The sequence below is a fragment of the Eriocheir sinensis genome, chromosome 19, assembly GCF_024679095.1.
Source record: "Eriocheir sinensis breed Jianghai 21 chromosome 19, ASM2467909v1, whole genome shotgun sequence".
Lineage (NCBI taxonomy): Eukaryota > Metazoa > Arthropoda > Malacostraca > Decapoda > Varunidae > Eriocheir > Eriocheir sinensis.
Window position 1 is genome coordinate 13,798,787 of NC_066527.1, and position 9,573 is coordinate 13,808,359.

Genomic DNA, 9,573 nt, shown 5'->3' on the forward strand with positions numbered 1-9,573 from the left:
TATATATATATATATATATATATATATATATATATATATATCTATATATATATATATATATATATATATATGTATATGTGTGTGTGTGTTTGAGAGAGAGAGAGAGAGAGAGAGAGAGAGAGAGAGAGAGAGAGAGAGAGAGAGAGAGAGAGAGAGAGAGAGAGAGAGAGAGAGAGAGAGGGGGGGGGGGAGTGGGTGAGGCATTGTCAGCCATCATCCACTCAGGTCAGGTCATGACCAGGCCGCGACAGCTATTGGTGGAGTGGTCGGGTGGCGGGCGTGTACGAAGCTGACATTTCCAGCCGGGAGGTTACACTTTTATTGTATCTGACTACTGAACCTACTTTTTGTATTCTCAGTTGGCCCTTGATAAATCCTTCATCAATAAGATAAAAAGTTACCCAAAATCCTTTAGTCATTTATATTAGAAACAAAAACTTAATGCTCATTCTGTGGGTCCTCTTAGACTAGCTAAAGGTTATGCAACCGCTGACTGTGAGGAATGGCAGACATTCACTAGAACATTTTCTGTTTATATTACCCATGAATTAAATACCTCCTCTCTCCCATCAACTGCCTGACTCCTCTATCACTAACATAACTATTTCTTTGAAGTGGTAAGGCAAAGACTATCTTCTCTAGACATTAATTCTATCATGGGTCATGATGGTTTTCATCGCTGTCTTTGCAGGCCCTCATCCCTCTATTAAAAAACACCTAACTTACAGGGTTTATATGTTAACAAACACGGATAACCGTTTATATCAGTAATTATTGTTTTTCAAGTATTAGAATAATGAATGAAGAGGTAATAAGTTAATATTTTAGCAGCGATAAGTTAGTGCTGTCACTATGCCAGGGGCCACTTTTGCGGCACTTTGGTGGAAATAGCTTCCTATTTTGGCAAAGACAGGTATAACAGTGTTGGGGCAGGTATTCAGGTAATGATTCAGAATAAGTTTATGCATAACTGCATTGCCATGTACTATTTTTTTACAAAATTGTACAGGTGGCGGCTCTGTACAAACGGCCACCCTCACCGATGCTGAGGAGGCCAAGGCGCAGGTGCTGGACCCTGCAGTTGTAGCGGGCACAGGATCTGATTTAGAATCAGATCCTCGTCCAACACCTTCTGTGTCCGCAGGTAAATTATGTTATGAAATGTACTTCATGCTAATCTTTGTATTTGGTAACCTACGTAACATTAGTCTTTGTGACAAGTGCTACCAACTTGATATATTTCACCATAAAAAAAATCAATAATGCAGTGAAAAATCTTGAAATGTTTGTCGTTGAGCGCTGGGAATCGAACTCAGGCCTTCATAATAGTAGTCAGCAGGGCAGCAACCCAACTGAGCCAATGATGAGCTAAAAAGTCACTATGCCAGGGGCCACTTCTGCGGCACTGCGTTCACTGTGGACTCCATATGAAGGGAAGGTGACCCCACTCATCGGTTGCTCTAAAGGTATGGGTTCGATTTCCCATAACTCATTGTTGTATATCTTGATTTTTTAACACATTTATTTGTTTTATTTGGCATAGATTATTATTTTATTGTTTTCTCCACCAACTCTTGATTTCCAGAGAAACTTAATTATGAAATAAACTTCCGCCTTCAGTGGTTCAGTGCAACACACAAGATTTGAAAATCAACTTGACCTTTTCACCTTCATGTTTGCTAAGGCAGAAATTGCAAAGCTTTTATGTAGTTTCAATTGGGTTTAAGGAGACCACCATTCTGCATAGTCTGCGTGGTCTGAACATATATATCTTAAGTTGAGCAGACATATTAGTTTAGGTTTTCCTAAAATTCCTCGCTACTCATAATCAAAGCACAAGATAAGATATCATACCATGTTGAATGACTCTTATCATGATGATTTTTTACGTACAGCTTCTGCAGACACAGAAGTGTGTAATCTTCCTTTCGGAGGATTCTTTGACACCCGCACCTCTGCAAGGCCCATCACAGCCCCCTCCTCACCATCCCCGCCCTACTACTACTCACCGGCTGGCCCCTCAACTGGCACCTGTACACTGTGCCCCAGAAACTCTATCTCCCCTGATGTAGGAGCGGCACCTTCTCACGCTTCCACCAGCAGGCAGAGGAGGGTTAACCCACCAGTTGGGCCCAAAATGGTGGAAGCTCAAGAAGACATCCTTCTTGAAGTGAGGAGGCCGAGTGGTGCTATGGATAAGGTGGCTGCAGCCTTGGAAAAAATTGCGGTTACCTTGTCAAAATAAGGTGACAGGTCCAATTAGGTAGGTTTTTATTAACTAGGTTTCTTTAGTTAGAAACAAAACAGAATTAACCTTTTTTTATTTTGCCTTTGTGGCATAACATGAATTATACTATAGTCCACTCTGTTAAGGTGGATCCCTAGATCTTACCTTAGTGTATTAAGACACTGCTGACTGGCTGTTGGCAGGGAGGGCATCTGACAATTTTGGCTCCAAAACACTATCCTATGATCAAGAAATATTAGTATTTCTTTACTTAGCTCATCTGATATAGATAAGTTATTTTGTTGAAAACATTGGAATAAGCAGTGATTCCACAACTATTAACACAACTTTCCATCCTCAATTGTTAATAATTATGGTGAGTAGAAGTCAGAGAACAACATTTAATGATTATTATACTTTCATCTTCTATCAACATTTCCAGCCATTGTGGATTCACAGCTGAAGTGAACGGACTATAGCTATAAAAACATTCTAAATCAATCAGTCAAAGTGTCTGCCCTTCCATTTCTCAAGTATTAATATTCCATTTGAATAAAAAGTCTTTCCTTTTGTTAATGCAGCAATTATTTTGCACACATACGTATGCAGAAAAACACCAATACAGTAAAAGTCCAATCATCCGAAAATCCCAGTGGTATGAATTTGTAGTTTGTATATTTTAAAGTGACTGACAAAAAATGTAAAAATGAAAAACATTACAAAAAAAATACATTGAAGTATCAAAGGTGCCGAGCCGTGGGTACAAGAGACGGAAGACTCAGGCGAGGTGTGAATTAAGTCTGCGTGTTGCCCTAATGTACAGGTGTCATCTATCTATCTATCTATCTATATATATATATATATATATATATATCTCTCTCTCTCTCTCTATCTCTATATATATCTCTCTCTCTCTCTCTCTCTCTCTCTCTCTATATCTCTCTCTCTCTCTCTCTCTCTATATCTCTCTATGTGTGTGTGTGTGTGTGTGTGTGTGTGTGTGTGTGTGTGTGTGTGTGCAGAACGTATGGTGCAATTGCTGTTCTGTTTAGTGTCAGAATGTTTAGGTGAGGTCAGGTTGTTTTGGGTGAGGAGACAGCATGAGGAACACTGCTGACAGCAACGCCACCACCCTCAGAGCAAAACAAGCCAGGAGGTTGTTTAGGGTGGAGACAGCATGAGGAATGTTGCTGATGACGACACCACCGCCCTGAGAGCCGCCAGCGAGAGAGAAGAACAAACCGGGCGTCTGAGGTGGCGGGGCTTCTGTTTCAAGTGCTTGGGCTTTGTGGCGACTCACACTTTTCGCTGATATATATATACATGCAAGTTTGTATAATGTATTTTTAACTGTCTTTTATGTACACGTAGGTTAGAATTATAATATACAAACTTACATGTATATACAGTTTCAGTGAAATGAGTGACGAGTCACCACAAACCCTGAGCACCCAAAACAGAAACCCTGCCACGGTTAAAACACTCAATCATCAACCCTTCCCAGCGACTACTGATATATCCGTAGGTAGCACCACGAAACTAAACAGATATAATTGCCTCCTTTGTTGTATAACTTTGCAACAATAAACACTCAATCATCAACCCTTCCCAGCGACTACTGATATATCCGTGGGTAGCACCATGAAACTAAACAGATATAATTGCCTCCTTTGTTGTATAACTTTGCAACAATAAACCATCAATCAATCATCCCTTCCTGGCGGTGTTCAGACAAACATGACAGGGAGATCATGTGGGTCGGGTGGAGCTAATTTAAAACGTCATTATTTCTTTGTCTATGCCAGTAATGACCTCAAAATGAACTGCTATCCCTCCCTGCATCCTGAGTCACACACCTGCGTCTCTTTTCCTATTTGAGCCATTACCGTTAATAACTAGTGAGCGGTAATTCCTTGTTAATGATTAAGTAAATGGCCGCGGTGTTCAAGACGGGGAGATTATGAGGGCCAGGTCAAGGTGGAGCTAATCTAAAACGTCATTACATCTTTGTCTATGTCAGTAATGACCTCAACATGAACTGCTATCCCTCCCTCCATCCTGAGTCACACACCTGCGTCTCTTTCCCTACTTGAACCATTACCGTTAATAACCCCGAAATCGACCTCTCTTTCGGCCACCTTTTGATTTTTTTTTTGTAGGAGCAGCGAGTAGCGGGCTTTTTTTTTTATTATTGTTTCCTTTTTGTGCCCTTGAGCTGTCTCCTTTGTTGTAAAAAAAAAATAAAAAAAATAAATAAATGAGCGGCTATCCAACTCCCTCATGCAAGAGTTAGCCAGCATCTTCATTATTTCATCACTGTTGCTGATGCTAAACTCTGAAGTAGCCTTTCCCTAGTTTGCATCAATACACTGCTCCAGTCGTTTCAGAATAAATAAGCCATTTCTATTCTTTTTAGGTCGTTTTACGAACAGTAGGCAATTACAGTTTTGTTTATTATATTAGTTGCTGCTCGCTCTATCAAGACAGCTCCCCATCGTTTAAGAATAAGCCATTACGATTTTTATATCGATCCTTACAGAGACAGTATCTATTATAGTTTTGCAGCAGGCTTTTTATCTTATTTGGCATTCGCTCTTGGCTGCCTATATACACCTCAAATTACACTTATATTCATTCTCACCGCATTTAATCATCATGATGAACCATAGGAGAGAGGTATTTCGATCGCCTAACGACTCACAGCATGTTTTCCTCAATCTATACTTCCGTTCCTCTTAAAAAATCGTAATTGCCAATATCCCGAATTATACCTCAGACTACACTTATATATCGTTATCAGCGCCTTTAATTACTTATATATACCATGAAAGGGACATTTAGGCAGTAGCCTAGTTTGCCCGGGGTGAGGGGTCGGTAATTTTCAGGCTAAGGTCATCCTATAATTCCGTGTTTTCATTTATTTCATGCGGGATCTTATGCTTCCTCGCAAATCACCATGTTTTTTGTCGTCCTTCCCCCTTCCAAACTCCATATGCACAGTGTTTTCCGCAAAAAAAAGAAAAAAAAAGCCCTCTTTCGGCCACCTCTTTTGATTCTTTTTTTTTGTAGGAGCAGCGAGTAGCGGGCTTTTTTTTATTATTATTGTTTCCTTTTTTGTGCCCTTGAGCTGTCTCCTTTGTTGTAAAAAAAAAAAAAAAATGAAGCAAACAAATCAAAACTCACGAGAAATAAAATTGTCGTCCTCAGAATATGTAACAACGAGGAATAATATGTACTTAACCTTTTACTGAACCCTCTCGTAAAACCACAGCCTCTTATAGTACAAAAAAGAATATAGATTGGCTGTATTAACACGCCGACATCTCTTTTCCTATCTAATCAACTGGCGCTTCTGCTGTCATGTATTCTATTAACCTATAACTGAACCCTCTCGTAAAACCATAGTTTCTTATAGTACAAAAAAAAAAAAATATATAGATTGGTTGCATTAACACGCTGACATCTCTTTCACTTCCTAACCATACAAGTACTATTCTGTCGTCATATACGTATTCCTGTAAACCCAAAGCCTCCCGGAAAAGCAAAACCTCGACATTAAAAAATGGAAATACACGAGCACTACATCATCTGGAGCTAATGATGCTGCCGAGCCCTGGACGCGGCAGCCACGAGTAATGACCGCAGCCCCGCCCACCGCCATCACTGCTCGTTGGGCGGCCCCGCACGTTAGACAAACCCGAGAACTGTAATTCCCTGTGCTCGTTAGGCCGCCTCGCACACGTCACGGGCTCGGCTGAGGGGTATATATACCTGGGACGGCCACAGAAGGCAGTAGTATCCTCGACACAAGGCTAAAAACAGCAATGGCGAGAAGGCAAACTTTGAGGAGTCTTCTCATACTCCTCATACTTACCAGTGACGTGCTCGCCCACGTCATCAAGATACAAAATGGTGTAGGCTGGTCGGAGTCCTTCCGAGTTCCAGCTGGCCCTGGACACTCGATGGACTCTGACCTGCAGGACCTTCCCTCCGTTAAGGACACGGTGGAATCCAGCTTGGCATCTCGCGAGGTGCTGGCGAGGTTCCTCCGTGTCGCGGACAGCAACGGACTGCACTCTGGCCCTGGTCTCGAGATGATTCGAGACCGAGCCAGGCAGGCGAAAATCGCGGCGGGCGGTGGGGGAGGTACAGGTACACGATGAGTGTGTCCTCCCTCATACTCTTGGTGTCCACGATCACGCAAGTGTACCTGGACAGGCAAGGTATGGGGGATATCGGCGACACTTCGACTTTCCTGGATTTCTACTGGCTCCTGTACGACATACTTAATGAGGTCAAAGAGTTTGCGGATTTGAATTGCTATTACCCCACCTATTGGCCCGCCGCGTTGCTCGCCCCCGACCACTGCAATCCCTACCGCCTGGTGGAGGAGACCCGCCGTGCCTTGGAAAACGGAGGTGGTGAAATTCAGACAGAATTTAGGTCTTTTACTAAATCTGGGGATTTGGTGTTGAGGATAAAAAATATCGTGCTTGAGAGACTTTAAGAAATGACCTCTTTGTTAGTGTCTTCCTAACATTATTTTTTATCTGCGGCAACTAAGTCTCCTGGAAAGTGACGCCTGAATTGTTTAAACTTCCTACCTCGGGATTTCCAAGGCTTGCGTGCGGTGTTGCCTCCACCAGGCGGATGGGATGATGGGATCCGAACCCGCTGCTGACTCCACAGGTAAGAATATTTTCCTGTATACTATCTTTGCTTGCGTGTTACAGCGGTGCGCGTGTTACAGCGGTGCATATTAGTTTAGTCCATGATTTTGTTATGTCCCTTTGAACTTGCCATTGCTCATTGCGTTTATCCCTCTCCTGATTGTTATTCCAGAGTGGAAGGAACTGCCTGCACCTCCTTTGTTTCTGCGGTAACGTGCGGGGAGGACATTTAAGCAGCCATTGCTGCCATCCGGGTAAGAATCTTTAACTGTACAATCTTGGCTTGCATATTACAGCATTAATATTAGTGGATTCGTCCACATGGGATGTTCTCAATATGCTGCATCATTAGTCCCTTTGAAAAGACTGTTGCTCATAGGGATTCTCTCCCTAATGTTTATTCAGGGGTGTGAGGACTGACCTGAAGGACCTTCCCTCCATGATGGTCACGGTGGAATCCATCCTGATAACACAGATGCTCCTCCCCATGCTGACTTGGGCAACGAAAGCCACTGCCCCGCCACGGGTAAGAATGTTTTACTGTACCATTTTTGCTTGCGTGTTACAGCAGTGTATATTATCGGCTTCGTCCACATTTTCATTCTGTATCATTAATAACTTTATCATTAATAACTTTGAATTGGTAATGGCTCATTAGGTTTATCCCTTCCCTAACTGTTATTCAGGAGTGAGGAACTCGCCTGAATATCCCCTTCCGGCCTTGCTGTAACGAAAGCCATTGCGATGGAGCCGTTGATCCATCACGAGTATGGATATTTTACTTGGATATCTTTGCTCGAGTATTACAGCAGTATCTATATCTCTATCTCGGTTTAGTCCACATGTTCTCTATATGCTATGATTACTCTCAAACGACTATTACGTATTGGGTTTATCCCTTTCCAAATTCCTCTTCAGGAGTGAGAGGAACTGACCTGAACACCGCCTTCCTGCTTGCTGTAAGGAAAGCGTTGCTGCTGGCCCTGCTGGAGAAAGTCTACCGTCTACGTCATTGTGCACCAGTACCCAAGACGGCCAGGCAGCTGGGAGCACAAGCCACCACACGTAAGAAATCTTTACTGTATTTTTGCCTTTAATATTACAGCGATGTATTTGGAAAGTTTCCTCCAAATCTTTGTTCCCTATACGCTATTTGATTAGTCTCTGAAACGAGAACTGCTCATCGGTTTGTGTTGTTCATTTCCTAATTGTTACTCAGTGTGGAAGGAAGTCTGTACCCACGCGGTCATTCTCCAAAATGGCGCATCGAATCGGTTGTTCCCTGAATCCCCTGCAAAGCCTTCTCTCTGTGATGGCCACGGTGGAATCTAACCTGATGGCACAGCCGCTGGCGAGTGTTTGAGTCTGACTACTCTCTGGCCCTGAGCTCGAGACTTCAGATGAAGCCAGACAACCGAATATCTCCCCTGCTCCTCCCCGCGGTGCTTGCCTTGCCTTGCCGAGTATACAAGGTTGTGCACAACTATAGCGACGGAATGGATCACATTATACACTTGGGTGCTGATGAACACTGCTATTACCCGACATACTGGCCCGTCTCGTTGCTCGCCCCTGACCACTGCAACCAACACTGCCTTCGATAGAGCCTTTGCTGCCACCAGGTAATATTTTTTTTTTATTATTCTGGTATCCATTTTTATCCTTCTCTTGCATATTAGAGCATTTTTGTACGCATATTAGAGCATTATTGTCCACATGTAAATGTCCTCAATTTAAGTATGCTAGTCCTTCCTCTCAAGTTATTCATGAATTTTTCCATTTTCCGGCTGTCTCTTTGATTTTTTCATTCCCCTTGTTGTCCACAGGGGTGGGTGGGTGGAGCCTGGCCTGGACCTCCCCTTCATGCTGTTCCTGCTGGAGAAAGTCTACCTCCCCTTAATGATCCTGCTGGAGAAAGTCTACCTTCCCTTCCTGGTGAATTCAGTTTGAACTTCAACCCCTGCGTATTCTAGGGCCCGGCGGTGACCGTCTTTAGATTCAGTGACATGCCCGAGTTCAGTTTGAACTTTATCCCCTGCGTTTTATAAGGCCCGGCGGTGACTGTCTTTAGATTCAGTGACGAGCCCGAGTTCAGTTTGAACTTCATCCCCTGCGTTTTCTAAGGCCCGGCGGTGACAGTCTTTAGATTCAGTGACATGTCTGAGTTCAGTTTGAACTTCATCCCCTGCGTTTTCTAAGGCCCGGCGGTGACAGTCTTTAGATTCAGTGACATGTCTGAGTTCAGTTTGAACTTTATCCCCTTCGTCTTCAAAGGCCCGGCGGTGACCATCTTTAGATTAAGAGACCTGCCTGAAATCTGTTTGAAAATTATCCCCTACGTTGGATAATAGCGGTGCTCTTCCGTAAACCCTTTGACCTGAATAACTGCCATGAGCTAGCCAGTAGAAATTCAGTGAAAACCCTTCGACCTCAATAAGTATGTCATGAGCTAGCCAGTAGAAATTCACTGAAAACCCTTCGACCTCAATAAGTATGTCATGAGCTAGCCAGTAGAAATTCACTGAAAACCCTTCGACCTCAATAAGTATGTCATGAGCTAGCCAGTAGAAATTCACTGAAAACCCTTCGACCTCAATAAGTATGTCATGAGCTAGCCAGTAGAAATTCACTGAAAACCCTTCCACCTCAATAAGCATGTCATGAGCTAGCCAGTAG

General features: G+C 43.0%; 1 long non-coding RNA gene across 1 annotated transcript; it reads left to right on the forward strand.

Annotated features, from left to right (window-relative positions):
• Window positions 1-6,388: 6,388 nt before the first annotated feature.
• On the forward strand, window positions 6,389-9,240 carry LOC127000746 (uncharacterized). Its single transcript, XR_007754488.1, has 6 exons — window positions 6,389-6,916; window positions 7,070-7,151; window positions 7,303-7,423; window positions 7,816-7,962; window positions 8,117-8,519; window positions 8,724-9,240. It is a non-coding gene; the product is annotated as an uncharacterized LOC127000746 (long non-coding RNA).
• Window positions 9,241-9,573: the final 333 nt, after the last annotated feature.